This window comes from Ciconia boyciana, chromosome 1 (genome assembly GCF_034638445.1).
Source record: "Ciconia boyciana chromosome 1, ASM3463844v1, whole genome shotgun sequence".
Lineage (NCBI taxonomy): Eukaryota > Metazoa > Chordata > Aves > Ciconiiformes > Ciconiidae > Ciconia > Ciconia boyciana.
Window position 1 is genome coordinate 43,391,442 of NC_132934.1, and position 20,489 is coordinate 43,411,930.

The window sequence follows — 20,489 nt, forward strand, 5'->3', positions numbered from 1 at the left end:
TCCCGAGAATATTTTTCATTCAGTTAGGGCTGCATTAAGCTCCCTGGTAAAATGCACACTCAAAGACATACCTTAAGTCCCATCAGCTTGAATGAATCTTAAGGAGGTTCCCTAAATACCACTTAGTAGCTTTGCAGAACAGGGCCATGACCTCGGGATCTGATTCCTCTGTCCCTGCTTAGGCATCGGGGTCGGTGGGATGAAGAGGCTGGTATTCCCACACCATAGCTCAGGTCTTGGAGCTGAGTGAGGGTTTCAGGCTTTGATTCTCCGTGGAAGATATGAGCACCCATTTGGATGTATAGCAGAGAAATGACACTGTGCTGCCTTTCTGTAATCTCCTGCCATGGCATGTTTTCTAGCCAGTTCAGCAGAGATGGCAGTCTTAGAACATTTATGCATTTGAGGCTCACAAAATATCTTGCAATCCTCAGCCTTTTGAACTGAAGCACTACCATATTTTCTAAAAGCACTTTTAAAAACAGCAATCAATGATAATGTCTCCAGGAATCCAGTTTTCCAGGAGATGGCTCCTCATTCATCTTGAGTACCAAGTTATGCTGCAAAAGGCCCAACTCAGCAAACACAAACCCACAAATTTACCTTAAGTCCCAAGGGAGCCTTGCTGAGTACAATTCTGGCTTGCGTTAGCATGTGTTTGAAGAGTGAACACAGAGACCTGATGCTAGAAATATTTATGACAGTTTGACAGCATTCGTTTGGAAACGTCACTCCAGCAGCACGTGGATCCCGCTCCAGCCCCCAGGTGAGCGGCAAGCGGGTGTCGCTGGTGCTCTGTGCTGCAGCTGCTCTGATAACAAAAGTTTAAATCATTTTTAGAGGGATGAGAAGGAGAGAGAACTCTGAATTTCTGCTGTGGATGAAATTACGTTTCAGCAAAAGGTAAATTTTTGTCCAGCATGTGTCCAGTCTGTACAATTTAGATGGCTAAACATCAGCTGGCAGTGTTGCTTAAAACGTAGGGCTGTACTATGTAGTCCTTCATCAGTGGTTGCTTGAGGCTTGGGCATCTGGGTCTCCTGACAACTCAGCTGAAGGAGGTGATGTGCATAGTGCCGTGGTGCAGGTACCTGCAGTACCCCCCTGTCCCTGTTCTCCTGAGACACGGGCTCCTGACCGCCCACCGGACCTTTTGCGTGGCCTGAGAGGGAAGACATACTCCACCATCCTCCTATATAACTCCTTGATCCTGGAGTCAAGGCTTTGACATTTCAGAGGTGTCATTTGGTTTGTTTAGAATTCAAGTGAAGTGACAGGACAGGGCATGTTGGATGGGAAGAAGGGAGGTCATGCAAAGCATGCAGCAGTTAGCTCGTGGGGGCAGGCTGGTGAGCAGCATATCGATGAGGGTTTGAAAGTACATGCGTATGCTATTCCTGGCCAGATCCTGAAGTCCTCACACTACTGTTTGCTCAAATGGGCTGTCAGAGGGTTTGTCTTTACGAGGTGAGGTGTATACAGAATGAGAGCATCGGTATTTGATGTCTCATAGTGAGGGAGGGAGCTGTAAAACTTTACAAAAGAATACGATTTAAAAAACAGTTTCAAGGGCAAAAGATGGGTGAGGAGTTGGACACGAAGGCAGGTCTCTTGCTCTATAGCTAGAATGATTTTAACACAGCAGAGCATTGTGGGTACAAGAAGGCTCATCTGCTTTTTGATTCAGTGTTTTGGCCAACTCATCGTTTTGCTTGTTTTTGGCTGAGTGGCTGCAGTGGCTTGTTTCCATGGTCATCGTTAGCTCATCAGTTTTACTCAATTCTTCGGCATTTTCAAAGGGCCCAATTAAGGCCATTTCCTTGAACTTCATCATTAGGGACAATGCTCAATTTGTGCACTCCAGTTACATGCCAAATCTGGTGCAGCCATCCCACGTTTGGGGACTTGTGTGCAGCTTCCTTTCATGGAACTGGGATTTCTCCTATCTGTAGAAGAGAACTTTTCTATCTGACTTGAATTTCCTCAGGCCTAGAATGATACCCAAGAGGAAACTGGAAACCATGTTTCTTTTATCTTAAATAGATCTTCACAAACATCTGCCATGAAAGGGCCTTTGAATTACTGGGAGCAGGGGCAAACGGGATCCCACTGGGAGCACTCCGTAGTGGAACATTCTGTAATGCATAGGATATGGGTCTTAATTTGAGGTTTAGCCAAAAGAAAGGTGTCAAAATATTGATCTTTCCAAATTGTATGCAGCAAGTGTTAGAGCTGGCTGCTGAGATTTTACTTCAGTCTGCATCAGGATTGCTGGTACAAGTCACTAATATAAATATTACTAAAAGGTTCATTTTTCTCCTTTAGTGTGGCTGTTAATGCTCTGGAGTTTTCAGTTTCATATTTTTTTCCTGAATATTACTTGCAAAAATACTCATTAAATGGGTTGCCTTTTTGGAGATAGATATATATATATATATATGAAATGGTGTGGTCAGTGGTGTTTATTGAACAAAGCTACAACCTGAGTCAAAGTCATGCCCAATTGCAAGTGTGCATTCTTTACACCTTTTAACAGGAAAGTAACGTTGAAGGAATATAGCTACTGTCCTACCGTACCTGGCAATGGATGCATTCTCCTACTTGAAGATTTCCTAGCGTCTTATTTTTGTGGAGAAATGAAACGTATTACATTTTTCAAATTGGATGAGAGGCATATGGACATTGTCATATTTGCTCTGGCTATAAACATTACTCCTCGGGAAGTTAGGATCAAAGAGCAGAAATGATCCTTCATCTTTGCTTTGTTTCTTAATGAATTAAACAAGTTATTTTCTCTTGTCCTGGGCTCTGGCAGACCTGAAGTGCAGGAATGATGAATGTGGTAATGGCTGTTTTTCAGTAACAGATTCCTTCTCTCTTTTTTTCCTTTTTCCAGCTCACCTATTTGTTTCAAATATATCTATCCTTTTCTCTAAGTACTTATAACTAGGTTTAATTGCAAATACTGAAAAATTCTGTTTCCAGAGAGTAGCATAGCTAAGAATGGAAATTCAGATCAGCCCAAGTTACGCTGTACAAGCAATAACTATATTTCTGCTACAGCAAATCACTTCATTTGCAATATTTTAAACAAATAAGCAACCAAAGTGATAAATGCCATGCTTTTACATTTTTTCTCAGAGAAGGCTATTAAAAAAAGACTTGATACATTTATTTTCAATTCATTACTCATCTGGGTTCAGTTCTGAGTTATGGAGAAGCTGGATCCTACTTGTGTCTCTGCTACCCATTTCAGCAGGTCACCTCAGACTAAAGCACTGGGGGTTTCACATTAATATGTTGATATATGCCCAGGACCACACGTACCTTCCCCACGTGCTGTGTACGAACACCCTGTGGTGAATAAATGCCGGTCCAAGTGTTCCCATCAGATGCAATCATTGACAAAACTGGTTTTGGATGACGCAATGAACTTGGGCTTCCCTTTGCATCCGTGAAACAAGCTTTTGCCTTTGGAAACTTGAATAAGAAACTAATTTGCCAGCAGATTTCCATGTTGAATAAATGAATGCAGGAGGGAAGGGAAAGTACAACAGCAGATGTAGGTAAGGGGTTTATAGCCCAGAAGGAGCAATGAAAGTTTTAGGATGTGGGCATTTTTCCCCACTGCAGTGTTATGACCCTCATATATTGTGAAAGGGAAGATGATTACACCGTAGCTGTGTTACTATAATGTTATCAAATGGATGGGATGGTATCTTTCAAGGAGACTATCAAATGATTCAGTAGCATGGATAACTAACCGCGGATTTCTCTGCATGACAAGACCAAGTCGTAATAACAGCTTGGGAATAATGATGCTATATTTTTCCATTAAAGAAAGTTTTATTTCTGGAACCTTGACAGATTTTTAAAGTAACGTAGACTTTTCTTACCACTGAAGCCCACATCTTTATTACAAAGCCAAACTGTTCTCTCCAAAACCACATTATGCATGTTGTAACTGTACTCTCCCACAGACGATGAACACTTAGAACATATTTTTCCATGTGAATCATCCATTCACTTAAAAATAAATTCTCTTGTTAAACAAAATACAACCATGTGACAAGTTTTGTCGGTTTGTATTCCGTCTCTCCTTTTCATTAAACTATTAACATTTTATTGCTGTTTCAAATTATTTTCTGATGATTGCATCATTTTTCGTCTTTACCCCCCCTCCCATTTTCTTTTCAACATAATATAAAGCAGTTTCCATCCTCACTTTGTTGCAAGCACACCTAAGTAAAATAAATGAGCAAGAACTGGTCCTGCAGTGGGATGATTGCAAATAGGTCTGTATTGCTCCTTGAAACCAGCGGTCACACATCTGCACATAAAGTTGCCTGTCTGCATTTCTCTGCTGGATAAAGCCTTTAAAGGGGAACAAAGCCATTATTACAATCCCTGACACTGATCACTGAAGAAAACAGAGTCTCCGCAATTTTTTATACTTTCCTTCAAAAATAGGAGGTTACGAGGGAGCATGAATAGCATATGTTGTTGTAAGTCTGGCGCTCTGAGTGAGTATCCATCACCAGATGCTAAGTCTTGCCACTGGCTTTTCACGGGTATTATTTGTCCAGTTCACAGCCTCAGATAAAAGGTAAACAAGATCCCAAGTTCCAGGAGTGATTAGTTTTGATAATTGTTCTGCTGCTTGCTTTGTGCAATTCACTTCTATAAATACACACTAGGGGAATCATTTGTCTAGTGTACCATGGCACAGTAATTTCCTATGTAATTTCATCCAATTGCTGCAGGAACTCATTTGAGCAATTGTTAATTAATCATTAACAATCATTAACTTCAGGTAGCAATGATTGCGAATCAAGATTTCCATGCTGCATTTTTAATTTCTGAAGGTTCATCATTAATCAAATTAGTAACATTTTTTGTTACTTGAGGAAGAGAAACAGTATACGTCCCATCCATTCAAAGGAACTGTTAGTAACATCTTTGCCTTTAAAATCATTACATGCCTTCACTCTGGCTGTTGTACAAGTCAGAGGCTTTTTTGCTGCATAAATTACTTGAAAATATTTTGCAGCTTAAATTAACAATGCCTCCCCATTGTTCATGCTACTGACAATTGTGCTATTAGGAACAACCATGAAAGTAGTGATACCACTCCAACTATTTCCCTCATGGTTAATCTTCTTTGCCTCATACCTCATGGCTTTGGAAAAAAAACCAAACAGCTACTTGTAATACTTCTAGTGCCACCTTTTTCTCAATGATGTAGCTAATAATGATCTGCTTTTCTATAGTGTACCCTGTGGCCCATCAGCACCATGCTTGTAGACGAGGTAGATGTTGCTGCATCAAGACTTTGTGCAGCTCTGCGATAGAGGAACATTTAATTCTGATTTTCTCTCACACTGAAGTGACTTTGCAGTGTCCTCTTGGAAAGAAGAGAGTGGCACAGCCCATGGATGACATGCAGATGGAAACCTCCCCTTAGGAAGAAAGGCCGGGCAGGTGTCTCTGCTCTCCTTCCTCCACACCTTTACCTGCCATCCTTGATAGCAACGGCAGTGGGAAGGAAGGAGCATGGGTGGAGCGGAGCTGCAGCTGGGCTCCAGCACATCTCCAGCGAGGACCTTCACCCTCTGTAGCTTGGCTAGGTTGCACCAGCCAGCCCCCATACTTCCAGTCCCACGTGGGACTTCGGGTGACCACGTGGGAGAAAACGGACTTGGGAAGTCAAAGATTTCCCCTTTCTGAGGAGCAATGGAGAGGCAGGCCAGAAGCTGCTGTGTTTACAGCAGGATGTTTGCAAGCATTGGGAGGACGAGGCCGGCAGGCTCCCTAAACTCCTGGCTCTCAGCTCAGCTCCCGCACCCCGGCCTCAGGCGAGCAGCTGCCATGTGTGTGCCTTCACTCCGGCCAAAAAAAGGGAGTAGTAATTAACTCACAGGCTGTGAAGTACTTGAACAAGAAAAGAGCAGCATATTTGAACAGCACCTCCGTCCAGCCGAGCCTACCTCCACGATGCCCGAGCGAGCTGCAGGACCCTGCCACGCCAGGGCTGTGCTTAACAGGGTGTGACCCATCAGCCTCGGGAGGGAGAGATTACCCGCTCCTATCTCTGCGTTTACCGAGATAAACTGCTCACACGCTCACCTCACGGGGAGCTGTAAAGATTAAGGTTGGCAAGTCAAGTCCCTCAACAGTGAAAATGCTATTGAATGGCGCTAACTTGTGATCACTGCTGCTTGCCGCACAAATACTTGCTATTTGTCGTGGTTAACTTCAGTCGGCAACTAAGCCCCACACAGCTGCTCGCTCACCCTACCCCCCTGGTGGGATGGGGGAGAGAATCCCCAAAGAGCAAAAGTAAGAAAACTCGTGGGTTGAGATAAGAACAGTTTAATAATTGGGAAAAAGAAAGAAAGAAAAAAATAATAGTAAATTGCAATGAAAGGGGAAACAGTGAGAGAGAGGGAGAGAGGGGAACAAAACCCAGGGAAAAAAAACAAGTGATACAACCGCTCACCAACTCCAACTGATGCCCAGCCCGTCCCTGGGCAGCGATTGCTGCCCCCCAGCCAACCCCCCAGTTTATATACTGGGCATGACCTCATATGGTGTGGAATAGCCCTTTGGCCAGTTGGGGTCAGCTGTCCTGGCTGTGCCCCCTTCTTGTGCACCTGGCAGAGCAGGGGAAGCTGAAAAGTCCTTGACCAGTGTAAACACCACTTAGCAACAACTAAACCATCAGTGTGTTATCAACATTATTCTCATCCTAAATCCAAAACACAGCACTATACCAGCTATTAGGAAGAAAATTAACCCTATCCCAGCCAAAACCAGGACACTATTACATTTATTATTAAAACACATTTCCCATAGAGCTGCAGATTGCAAGGCCGTGAATAGTATCGGGCTGAAATCAGGGTGATCTTATTTCAAAGAATTCCAGAGGAATTAACAATAGTTTGCCACTAATTGCAAAGAACCTTTGATAAAAACGCTGAACAGATTCTCAACAGCGCATATTTTCCAGAGCCCGCCTGGTCATTTTCAATAAAACCCAAGAACAATATGACCATTAACTCTTCTGTTAAATGTCATCCAGATTTGTTCATATAATTCCTCACTGCACTGCATCTTTTCTATGCATGTTTTCATAATTTATGGTGTGTGGCCACATTTGGGCTGGCTCAGTCATACATCCATGGAGAAACGTTAGATGAAGGTCAAATGAAGCCCACAAGGGATGGGTGATTACCTTTCCCATTTGACTCTTCTTTAAATAGTACAAAAGTTATCTTCTAGCTTGTGGCTTCATTTGCAGCCAGACTGCATCCGCACAAACCCCTTCCCACGTAAAGGTTTAAATATGTGCAGCAGATACTTTCTTGAAACGGACAAGGTCATGAGTAGTGATAGCATTTGGATTGCATGGTGAACTGCACAGTGATGGCTTGGGGCAATGTCTGCAGCGCTGTGAGTGCTTCCTCAGTGAGTCTGCTGGAGACGGAGAAAGCGATGTCTGGCCCCTGACTGTGCAGCTTGGAATTGGGTAGGACATTTGCCCGTGCCCTGGCAAGGTCCGTTGCTGCGTTAGGAGGTTATTGGTGGAGGCCTGATTCAAGACCCACTGTGGTCTGTGGAGACTTCCACTGACCTACTGAGATTTTCTCTTTGTGCTAGGGCATGCTAAATAACGTGATATGCTTGTTGAAAAAAAATATCTTTTCATGCTTGGCTAGTACTGCTCATGTTGTTTGATGGCTGTAAATGTTCAGAAAGTTACCAGCTATTTGTGAGACTATGCTGAAGGCTTCCCAACTGTAACAATACTGTTTCATTATTGTGAGCACTTATACAAGGTACAGGTTGGTTTTGCTTAAATTTGTTGCCATTTAAAGTTCCAATACCAGTAATCAATACCAGATGTCTTCAGTTACCAGCCAAACAAGAAGACTGGTAGACGGTTGAAACAATTTGTAATACCTCATGGGAAAGTTAATTGTTCAAATTATTCAGCAAATATTGCAAATTCACAGACAATTAGAAAATCTTTTGAATATTTTGTCATCATGAAAGATCTATGTCTATACACAATATTATTTTAAATTAATATTTCAACTGGCTTATGTTTAATTTATTCTGTGTAGCTGGCCTGGTTTTGTCCTATTGACAGACGAAGTAATAAATGTATGAGTGTGCTCTGATTCCCCAATTCCCTATTTAATAAAATATATTAAAAAATTAAGAACAAGCTTTAAGGCACATCCCACTGCGTGGTTAGTTCTCTTAAGAAGATTAGCAGACATTATGGCATCCCAGTCCTAGCTGTGCTGGGATCTCAGCTGCCAGTTGCTGAAAGGCTGGGATCTCCCCTCATGTACACACAAGTCGTTAGAAAATAAAATCGTTGGTATTTTAAGTTGCCTAAATTAGGAGATGTCTTGATATTGCCTAAATTGGGAGATGTGCATGACACTCATTAGGCCAAATCCATTGCTGACTTAAAGCCACAGAAAGAAATGGTATAAATGCAGCTCACTCCGATGATCTAGAAAGCCCTTTGGTACAAGATTTCTTATTTCAAAATAAAAATATCGGCTATTATCTTTTTGTGTTTAAATGCCAAAGGATAGTACAAATGAGATTCTTTGCCTCAAACATTGTACTTGCAAACAATCTAGGTAAGGTTTCTTTTCTGTGCCCCGCTTTAACGTGTCCTCTCCACCGCATGACTCTGGTGTGGCCACCACTCTGTCCAGCAATATGTCAGATTGAAGATACAAAAGAGGAATTTTGGATGTTTGAGTCTCTTTCTAATCATTTAAACACACTCGGATTTGAAATGCTGAACATTGTCAGATGCTGATGTATTTTTGCTCAAAAATGACCTGCAGCTTGTTATGCAATGAAGCCTCCTCGAGAACTTTTGTATGGAAGAAAACGGCTTGTACCCAAGCAAAGCTTGGGAGGGACGAGTGGCCTAATTTTAGTATGGATGAGAACGTGTCCAGGTATAGCAGCAGGCTGTACCAAGTGAGGACAGCGTCCTCTTCCTGGGGACTGCAGTTTTCCCTCTGCGTTAAGTTACAGAAGCTGGTTTGTGGGCTCGAGTGAAGAGCCAGGGTTTCTCTCTGGTTTCTGAAAGCGTCTGCCCAGATCGCACTGTGCAGTTGCGCATTCAATGATAACTCAAGTTTCTTAAAATATCTGAAAATCTGGTGTGGACACTCTCCACATACTTGATCATAGTAGCTTACCCATGGGACCAGCCAAGCTAGAGACCGAATGTTTGAAAACTGGCACAATTATTAGTCACTGGTTTTTTTAATAGAAAATGCGTTACAGATGCAATTCCAGGGTCAGGCACAGGTAAAAACAGCACAGGTAGGACTGTCAGACAAGCTCTGGCAAATCTGTTGGGCTGAGAGGGACAGAGCATGTGCATCAGCTTCCCCCGTTCGCGTTGCAGCCTGTTAGTAGACTCTGCTACTACGGACAAGTGTTCAGTGAGGTACTTACCGAACTGGAGCACTCAAAGTGCAATTACATGTTGGTATTTGTCAACTTTAGTCTAATAATAGGAAAAAAACAACCAAACAAAATCCATAATAAAAACCACAATTAAACAAAAACGTGGTTTTTATCCAGACAAATTCCAAATTTACATCTGAATTCTCCCATAGTCAGAAAGCAAGCAACCCAGAAAATGCTTATCCTTTCAAATATTTATGCTAAAAATCATGGATAGCTATAGTATCTTCACTTTTGCTAATTTATGTCCTTTTGTGTAATAAGATATTTTTAAATTACTCCCTTCTGACAACTTTATAGGAGAGCTATGATTTCTTTTCTCCCTCCCTCACTGTGCTTTGCAAAGCCACATTACACTGCAACATTTAAAGCATGGATAGAATTTGACAGTACTTCATACAAAATGTACTTTTCAATAACAGAAATAATAAATGCCCAGGAAATTGCTGGTTTTTCTGCTATTCTCCATTAAATCCCAGGAAAGGGAAAAAATACTGCAAAGTTGCTAAAAGATCCACCAGCCCAACCTGTTTTTTAAAAAAGAGGAAACTTCAGGATACAGTGCTGTGATTCCTGCAAGTAGGAAATTTTGAAACTAAGAAAATTTCACTTGTAAACCACTAGGATAATTTGCAACTTTATTTACACTTTGCCTTCTATTCTGCAAATAATTTTTCCGTATTTTTGTCTTAGAATTAGGTGTTCCATTTCAGGCCAGGCAGATGTTGTAAGGCCAAGACCTCAGTTGTCATTAGACTTACGAATTAGTTTTGCTACAATAAGGAGCTCCAAAAGAAGTTAAGCAATCTGATATTCCTGCTGTAGGAAACGTATATTCTTCCATATACGCAGAAGCTTTTTTTTTTGTTGTTTAATGATAATATTCTGTTCTTTTCCTGATTTACATATTTTGGCCCTTCAGAATACCCTTCATCTTCCAATTAGTTTCCCCATTACACGTATAATTAAAGACAAATCAGATTATGGTGATTAGCATATATTATAAACCATTTTACAATTTCTGAGGGCATATTCCTACAAGGGATAACATAGAAATTAGAAGACTAATTAGGCCAAAATTACCTTTGCTAATGAATCTAAGCAGTAGTTAAATCCTCTAACAAAAGAGACATTTTTGTGCTTTGGAGGTTGAAGGTGTGATTCTCAGGAACTGACATTAGCAATAAATCTGTGGAATTTCAAGAAGATTTATGAAGGGCTCAGCTCCAAAACACCTGAACTAATTCTCTGAAAATCTGCTGCCACTGGGTCTAACCGTGGTTGCTTAAGACATTCATAATATTGTAGAAGTCTGACGGGAGAAGAAATACCTCTGTGTGAAGTACAGCTCTTCCCACTGTTCTTGGGGCTCATGGAGACAAAGAAGGAGGTTTGAGGAGCAAATGCACGTGATGTGAGGATATGGTCAGGCAAGAACAGCAGCACCCCACCAGTGGGGTCGGTGAAGGCAGGGTGTGTGGCCATGCGCGTGCCCCTAGCCTATTGCCCAGACAAAGAGACGTAGTGTTGCAGTGGATGAGGAGTTGATGCAGGGTCGTGGCCAAAGCATCAAAGGCAGAAACCCGCAGTGGGGGGATGCCAACACTTCTACCTGTCCGTCTTGTAGGTACAGTTGTACCACTCCCTTATTCAACAAGAAAGTATACTGAATTTAGGAGCAACTGTAACAGAAGAAAGCATCTCTAGGTGTTGAAGCACAAGCCCAGGGCTCGGGAGACCCAGGGTGATTTGCAGCCACAGAGTGGGTACACAGCCTTTGAAGGCTGGTTAGTCCCAAACCTTTATGTGCATTTGAGTTCTTGAATCTCCTTTGAATTAGGAACCAAAATACCTCTGAGGGCTTCAATCTCAGTATCCCTGTCCTGGAGCCACCTATCTGTAAAAGGGAAAAAATAGTACTTTCTACTTCAGATATGCTAAGTATGCTGAAGAGGGAGGAGTGGTTCAATGGTACAAATGAAAGGGCATAAAAGTACCTAAAATCCCCCAAATAAGGACTGCTGGAGCTATTGCAGGCACAGTCCTTCCCCAGGCTTGGACACATAATGAAGTGGCACTGTTCACCAGAGGCTTCCTTTCCCCCTGGTTCTCCACTTGGATAGATATCTGTGTTTGGCCTGGAACAGAGTGCTTCTTCCCCTTGTTCTTCATTGGGATGTATATTTGGAATATCAGAGTCAAACTGTTCCTGTTTAACAGCTCTACTTTCAGGTGCTAATTACCTGCTGAAGCTTTCAGCCTCTGAGCTGAAGTTTTCCAGACCAGGTTTCTGCCCCAGATTACTTTCATTTAAATGTGTAGGTAACAAAGCACAGCTATTCTTGTAGACAGGGAAAATACTCTCCCTTCATCTGAAAGAAAAAAGAAAAAGTGAGAGATTGTTTTGAACAGCTCCAGTGTCGAAATGGGTGGGAGCAAGAAAAGACTGAAACACTACAGGAAAATAGTCCTTGGAGAGGCGACGAGCCTTTTGGTGTTTCAGTGAAGCTAGCCAAGCTTTGGGGATGATAGTTTCCATATGCACAACTGGTTTGCACAACTATTTCCCCATATTTTACATAAAATGAGGCAGTGCTGCGCACAGTGATACTGTTCTTTGTATGCACTAAAATACCTCACTAGCAGGTGAGGTGGGCTGTACCTCCATCCCTCTGCAACAAGTGAGGGCATGGGAGGAGTGAACACATAGAAGGGAACAAGCTTTAACGTGCAAAGCTGTCCATTGGAGGTGATGGTTTTTGACCTGTCCAACAGCTGGGTAGCTTTTTTCTTAAAAAAAGAATAGGAAAAGACCTACTGCTGCAGTGACTGACCACGTGTGTATGTGTGTGTAGGCTGCTCTTAAATGAAACCTGCCTTAGCTGACTCCAGCCTACGTGCATCAAGCTGTCGAGATTGAGGCAGTATACAGTATGAGAGAAAATGAACTGTACGTTTCAAGAGGAGTATTTATGGACTTAGAAACTGAAAGATCTGCAGAGAACAGAACTAGGCAAAAGGGTTAAAGGGATTTTTGGAGGAACTGAGGCATATAAGGGGCTTGTAGCTGTTTTTCAAGTCTATCTCTAGTACAAGGGCAGTGTTGTTTGCAGACCGTGGTCTCTCATCAAAGGACCTGGGAATCCCAAATAGACCAATGGGACTAGTTGGAAACTACTGTTTAATAAAAGAAGCAGTTTTCAATGACTGTCACTGGCAAAACAGTCTTGACTTGGGGAAGTTTACTTCATTTAATTTTTTGGCAAATTAACATAAAATTCTAATTACTGATTTGGATATTGATGAAAAGAAGACAGTTAAACAAACACTTAGGGAAACATGTTTCCTCCCCATTCCCCAGACTCAACTTAAGCCAGACACCTCCTGAGCCTCAGCTTCCCTTGTTTCCACCAGCCCTCACATGGAGTCCCTCCCAGCTCCTCCAGTGAGGTGATGGGCAGTGCTGGATGCTGGCTCTGCGCATAAGGGTTCCTTTCAACTGCCCCTTCTTTCTTACTTGTTTTCCTCTGTCCACCAGTGGCAGGGGTGTCCTTGCCCCAGCGTGGGTCACGCATGGCCACCATCCCTCCGAGGTACCTCCTCTGGCACAGAGCGGTTCCTCCCAGGAGTGCACCTCCAGCCATGTCCCCAGCAATGTCCTCCCATGTGTCTCCTCTGCCTCCTCTCAGGTACCTCCCACCCAGTATCTCCTCCCGTGTCTCCTGTCCTTCTCCTTAACCATGCCAGAGGTGGGCACCGGGGATGTCTGGGTGGCTGGGGCTCTGCCTCATGCCCAATACAATGAAACAAATCTTGAAACCTGTTGAGACAATGGTGAATAAGAACCAATTTTCCTGGAGGGCAGGGTGGCCCAGGGTCCTAGTAACAGCAGAGCAAGCCACAGGCACCTCTGTGTTAGGGAGATCTTGGGGCACTGGCAGCTGGTGGGTGCTGCCAGGGAGGGGAGGACAAGGTCCCAGATGCACGCAGTAGGTGCAGAAGAAATGGAAGGGAGGTCAGAGCTGAGCGTGCGAGTTATTTGGCCGTGCTTTGGAAAGAGGAGGCACCATCCCTGATGCACAGGGAGTGGTGAGAGAGGGGTGAACACCCCTGCCCAGACAGCGAGCCGTGGCGGGGCTCAGGCTGGCAGTCCGGCTGTGGGAGCCTGTGGGAAGACATCCAAGCCTGGGAGGAGTGGGGGGGTTAGGTTATATTACGCCTTTCCTTTAAGCATTTCCTTTTGGCTAGCTCGGGTTTCTGCCTCTTACCTTTCAATGTTGGCGTAGGACTGTAAAGCCCTCTCCGGGAGGCAGCCAGCTGAAAGCTGGTCACTGCCGCAGCAGCTGTCTTTGTGGCTTTCGGTCTGTTTGCCTGTTCAAAAGATGCTACTGGTGGCTCTGCTCCAAGCACAGTGGCTCACATGTCCAGCTTTTGTGGAAAAAAAGATAAATCCCAGCCAGAATTAGGTGAACATTCTTATGCACACTACCACTGGGCAGGGACTAAAGGGCAATCAAAAAAGAAAAAGCTGAGACTCCTGGGGTTGTAAAGCAAAATTGCCTTAAGTAGGTTATTGTCTTATATCCTGAGCGTTAAATGGATGGGTTCCCTTCCATTTTCCCTGGACGTTGTTGCCATTCAGCACCTGTGCTTCCTCTTCAACGCAAGTTCTTCCTACAGGCTTGTACAGCAGTTTGTCTGCTGGCGCCTGTGAGCGTGATGGTTGCCCTTTGGCAATTACATGAAACAGTCACAAATCACAGCTCAGGCTGAATCCCCAGAGCAGCTCTCACTGCTCTCCTGCACTGGGTGTAAAGCCTTGCCACCAAAATTGCCGTCTCCACTTGGAGAAGACCTACATTGAGGCCTGGTCTGGCTAGCACGAGTGGAGCAGCTAGAGACCTTCTAACACACGTAGTCCCCAACCTTTCCTGACTTTGCCAGGCGTTGCTGTTGTTTGATTGATCTTTCTCTTTGTCCTTGTCCTCTGAGGTGGACACCCCCCAGAGGGTTGTCCTTGAACTTGAGATAACTGGACTTGTTCACACTGACTGTCCATAGCCATCACTGCACCACATATTTCATCTTGTTACAACATTTGCTTAACCTCAGGAAGGCTTTCTGTTAAGGCGAGCCCTAGGAGCTAGCCTGATCAAGCTCAAGTGAGTGTAATTTTTATTGCCTCAGGAAGAAATGTTTCCTGCAACATAACATGCAACAATTTATAACACTTTTCTTCCCTGTGGCACTTACAGAATATGTAAGCACATAGAATTGCAGCCAAATATGGAATTCAAGACACAACGAACTTTAACTAATTTTCTGGAAGAGTTTATCGTGGGGGAATCAGTGGGAGGTGAGAAGCAGTGCTTTTCCCTGTATTTCATTTTCCTTAGCTGTATGTGACAGTAGCTGTCTCTCAGCATGACTCGTCTCGTAAGCATGCTCAGATGCAGCTGGAAGCTGGCTAGACTGTGATGGAAGGTGCCAAACCTCTATTGTTTGGCTGAAGATGGGTATTTTGGAGTGTTTTGGCTTTAAAAGCAACTATCCTCCAAACTTTCCGTTGTCTCTGAGGTCCAGGAAAAGTTCCCAGTGAGGCAGGAATCATGGGAAAGGTAGCGAGGTAATGAGTGTAAATCTACCATTACTCTGAGATAATTTCTTTAGGCTGAAAGATGAAAAACCTCGGAAGCATTTCCATGCCTGGGTAAGTATTACCGATGAGCCATTGCTAGAACATCATGCTCCAGGACAGACCTTTCACTAAAGAGCAGACAGACGCTGACGGTTGCATACGATCACAGCCGGCTGAGAGCTCCAGCTAGGCTTACACTAGAAATGTTGGCTGCAACAGGAATGTTGGCTGGGGCAGAGGCAAGTGTTTTAATACAGAAGATCCGTGCCAGCAGCAGCCGTAGTGTAGATGCAGTCATGCTAACAAAAAGTGCTCTTGCCAGCACAGCGTATACAAAGTATAACAGCAACAGAGACTCCCTTTCCAGCTCTTGGCATCTACTTGGGGAGTTGAACTAGAAGCATCTGCTGTTCCCATGCAAGCTGAAGAGCGGAGGCCTTGGAGGCGGCGTTATCCTCACTGGACTGGGCATAACATGCCTGCCAGGGGATGGTGGCTACTGCCGCTGTTCTGAGCACAGCCCCAGAAATCAATGGTTCCCACTGGTGGACCGGGTTGCACCTTCAAACAGGGACAGGCTTTGGCTGCAGAAGGAGGTGGTTCCTCCTGTGCACTGGGATCACATGGATGTGCCTGTACCGGTGTCTGGTCTCCGAGAGCTCAAATCAGGGCTAATCCCCATCATTGATAAGTCCTAAAAATCCCGCTAAGAGCAGTAAGTCTTGCTAAACAGCCACTTGGCAAAAATCACAACCAGCTGTCTCAGCAGGCTGAGCTAACTGGTACTGATTATTTCTTCAAACTGAGCACCCTCAAGGCCCTGCAAAGTGCACCCACATCGATATGATGCTGGGGCCACCATAGTGCGAAAGGCAAAGGGGTCTCAGGAAGATGAGATGTTGGCTTTGCTTGGGAAGGAGATATCCCCTAATAACAGCTTACCTTGTTAGAGATTAGCGGGTGCCAGTAGGAGGGAATTTACATTCACTAGACAAATGCAAACTCCGGTGAGGAGATTAAACTTATAAGAGTCTTACGGAAAATAAACATCCTGGTTAGGGAGAGGGACTGGAGAACCAGCACTAAGTATAACCATTGGGTACTTAAACCTCAGCAAAGAGTGTTAATGGATAACTTGATACCCAAAGTGCGGAAGAAAACCTCTAAAGTCCATTTGAAAGGGGTTACAGAAACTCTGTGTGTGTGTAAGATAAGGAAGGAGGCCAACAAACACAGCTCTGTTGAAGGCACTGTGTGTGATTTAAGAGACAGGAAGAGGATCCGAAAAGCTGTTAAGGCTGCGGGAGACCCTGGTTCCAAGGGTAACAGGATTCTAGTTTTCCTGACCTGAGGTGCAGGATACAAGCAGGACAAAAGGAGTTTATTCTTAATTAAAAAGTAACCATTTGAGTAGAAAGAAGCAGAGGCAGAGCCCTTATTTCTGTTATTCTTGGTCGTTTTTCTGGCTAAAGCATATGCTTTTGGGAAGGGGGAGGATGATAGGGCAGAGGGAAAGTCCTGACCTTTATTTGAGAAGCTCACACACACACAAGAAAAGCATTTTTGTCTTCTTACATGTATCCTTACAGATTATGGGGAAATAAAAGACTGAACTACCTAGAAAGCAGGACATGGACACTGCCAGGTCACTGATACTTTCAGATACTGGTAAAACTCAGTTCCCTGACATAAAAACCTCCCTGAGGTTGTATCTGGTCTATGATCACATCAAGTCTTTGCACATCAGACCTAGATGATTATGGCCTTCCCCTCCCAAGAGAGGATAAATTCTTGCTCCTTTTTATACCAGAGATCTTTTTTCTTGTATGCATTGCAGGTAAATGCATACATCCTTATATGTATCCTTTTGAGAATGTGATTTAATACAGTATAGGAGGCCTGATTCTGCACCACCTCAGTGCTTGAAATCAGAGGGAAACAAAAATGAATAAACAATTGCAATGACTTTTTGGGTTTGCTAGCTTTTTCACTTATTTATTCTGTTAACTGTGCGCAAGTGGAAATGACTACAGAACATGCAAGGCCCCAAAAGCTGCAGTGCAGTAAGATGTCAGAGTTACACCTTTATAGGTCTCTATACTCTAGCCTTGCTCTACAAAGAAATACTTCATCATGTAAGCCCCTGACTGTGCTATGTCTCATCTTTGTCATTCTTCCTCATTGCACAAAAATGAGCTTTGCAGACTTAGCAAGAAATCCAGTTTTTCAGGCAGTGTCAGAAGACAGAAGCAGACAGATATAGAGCTGAATTCATTCTACCCATGAAGGTACAATGGGCTTGTTTAGATAACAGATTATGTTATTAAAAATGGTATGTTTTAAAAGTGGTTCCATGTATTAGCATCCAGGATGAAAGCTGAGAAACCTTGCTAGTTCCTGAACTTCTGAAGAGCATCTAGGTGAGCTCACAGAGAGGATTTCAATGATCCAGGCATCTGTCAGAAGGGCAACTTAGTATTGTGCAGGAATTCAGGCAGATCCTAGAGCACTAGTGACACTTTAATAATGTAAATTGTGAAACTGTCCACCGGGGCAATGCTCTCTTGAGGTGTTGTTCGCAGGAAGGAAAGAATCGGGGTCAAATGTGGCCGTGGATGGCAGCTTCAGCTGCAGTGACCACGAGGTGGTTGTGGATCCAGAGGAGAGAGAGGAATGTGAGTGGTAGAGTCAGGACTGGAATTTAGGAGAGTGGACTTCAGCTCAGTGAGGGATTTGCTAGGTAGCATCCCTTGGAAGGCCTCATGAATGGGAACAAGGCTGATTTTCAAAGGAAAAATAGAGAGAGCTCAGGAACAAACCATTGTGTTGTGCAGGAAGACTGGGTGTTGCAGCAAAAGGCCAGCATGGTGAAGTGGGGTGTTTCTTGATGAACTACAATACAAAAAAGGAGCATACCAGTTGCTAATACAAGGGCAGGCAGCAAAGGGGTTGTATGACACCATAGCCTGGGTATGTACATACAAAATCAGGAAGGTCAAAGCCCTGGAGCTGGTCTTAAGGATACCAAGAATTCTATAGGTATGCTAGTTGCAAAAGTGCATGTGGGTCTGTTGGAGGAGACAAGTTAGTGTTTGATGATATGGAAAAGGCTGAGAAATTCAAATAACTTTTTTTGCTTTGGCTTTCAGAAGCAAAACTTTCTCCCAGACCACTGTGTATATCAGCACAACTTGAAGACTGGAGGGACAGGCAACAGTGGGGGAATAACGCAGTAGGGACTACTTGGAGATCCTGGATGTATTCAGATCTATGGGGCTGGATGAGATTTTCCCAAGAGTGCTGAAAGAATTGGCTCATGTGATTTCATAGGGCGTTGCCTGTTATCTCTGACAAATCATGGTGATTGGGAGAGGTCTGTGACAACAGGAAAAAGACTATCTCTAAGTCCTTAAGAAATGCAAAAGGAAGGACCTAGGAAAAAGACTAGCAGTAAGTCCTTAAGAAATAGTCAGAAATACTAATCAGAAATAGTCAACATGGATTGCCTCCTACAACAGTGTGACTGTGTGTGGAGAAGGTGAGGGCCATGCATGTAGTACACCTTGACTTTATTAATGATTTTGATGCCATCACCCACAGCATTCTCATTTGGAAGCTGAAGAAATATGGTCTGGAGAAACAAGCTGTTACGTGGACTGAACCTCTGGGCTCAAAGGGTGTCTCACATTTGGCTAGTGGTCATTTATGAGAGGAATACTGCAGGGGTTGTTTAACATCTTCATCAACAACCTGACTGATAACACAGAATGAACCATCAGCAAATTTATAGAAGATATTTAGTTAGAAAAAGCATCTGACAAGATGGGTGGCAGAGCTTCAATCCAAAGGACCTTTGCTAAACATGAGGACTAGGCCAACATAAACAGCTTGAAGGGTTTAAGAAGGAGAAATGCAAAGTTTTGCACCTGTGGTAGAATAACCCCATGCATCAGCACAGGCTGGGAAGTGACTGGCTGGTGGTAGCCCTGCTAAAAAAGCCCTGGGCATTTATAGTGGATGGGTGCTGACAGGGCATGCTCACTGCAAATAAGGCAACTCATACACTGGGCTACATTAGGAAGAGCCTAATGTAGCTCTCCATTAGGAAGAACCTTGGGATGGCAACAGTCCTGCTTTGAGCAGGAGGTTGGAGTAGATGACCTTTCAAGGTATATTCCAACCTACACTTCCATGATCCTATAGCTTCAATCTCAACAGCAGCTTAGCCTCTGGTTAACTTAATGGTTTTTCCTCAGAAAATATGAATGAAAGGCTCCACTGATCTATGTGTGTATCAGTGTGAACTTGAGACAGTACTTTAATTTTCCATACAGAGTCGTCTCCCTCCCCAGACAAGAACACTTACCATGAAATCATAAGGTGGGCAGAAGGTTATGAATGTGGTGTGTGAAAGTTGGGAGTTTGGTCAGTTACACTCCTACCCTGGATATTTCTGCCTGGCTTAAAACTATTTGCTTTATAGTTTAGTAAAGTGATGCTGGTCGTTATGAATTTTGATATCTGGGAGGGACTGGATAATAGTCCTTTCTTGTTTTCATTACTGGCCTTTATAATTGCAGTTAATAAAATCAATGATTTCTTAAAATGCACTTTGTGTATTGCAGCTGTCCTCAGGCAAGAGGACAGCATGTCTGGTTAAACACTTGGTCTTTGGAGCAATAGCAGAAACTCTGATATTCTCCTCTGAATTGTGTAGGAGGAGAAAGAAGCATATCCCTTCCTCAGGACAGGGGCTTGAAATTATATTCTCCATCTTGCTCTGGTTTCCCCAAGCCCTTTTGGTACACTCATCTATACACCCACTCTTTTTCTAAATTGAAAAGGGAATGCTTTGTGCTTTTGGGGATTAGTGACTTGAGCAGAGCCACTGGGATGAGATCAAAGGCTCGTGGGAAAATGATGAGCTAGCCTTTCTCCAAGTAAAAACACAGCAGCAACCCTCCCAGGGTTCTGTTGTTGCAGTGGCATGAACACTTTCGCCCAAATTCATCCCATCGCATCATAGGCACTTAATGAGGCACCTACATTAAGACTCTCATTGTCTTAAGCTCTCTTACTGCTGTAGACGAGGAACTCCAGAATGCAATTTAGTCCTCCTGTGACCTGGATTACTCTTTCAGGGTGCCTGTCTCTCTCTCTGGACACTAAGGAAGCCTTAGGTGACTAATGTAGGCACTCCAGACCTTTCTTTTTGTTTATCAGCTTGAAAGTCAGGATCTAGATATTTTGTCTATTTAAAGCTTACAAGTTGTGGTTAGTTCTGTTGGCTGAGTGCTTCGCTGTTGTGAGTCAGCCTGGGGCAGACAGTCTAGAGGATACT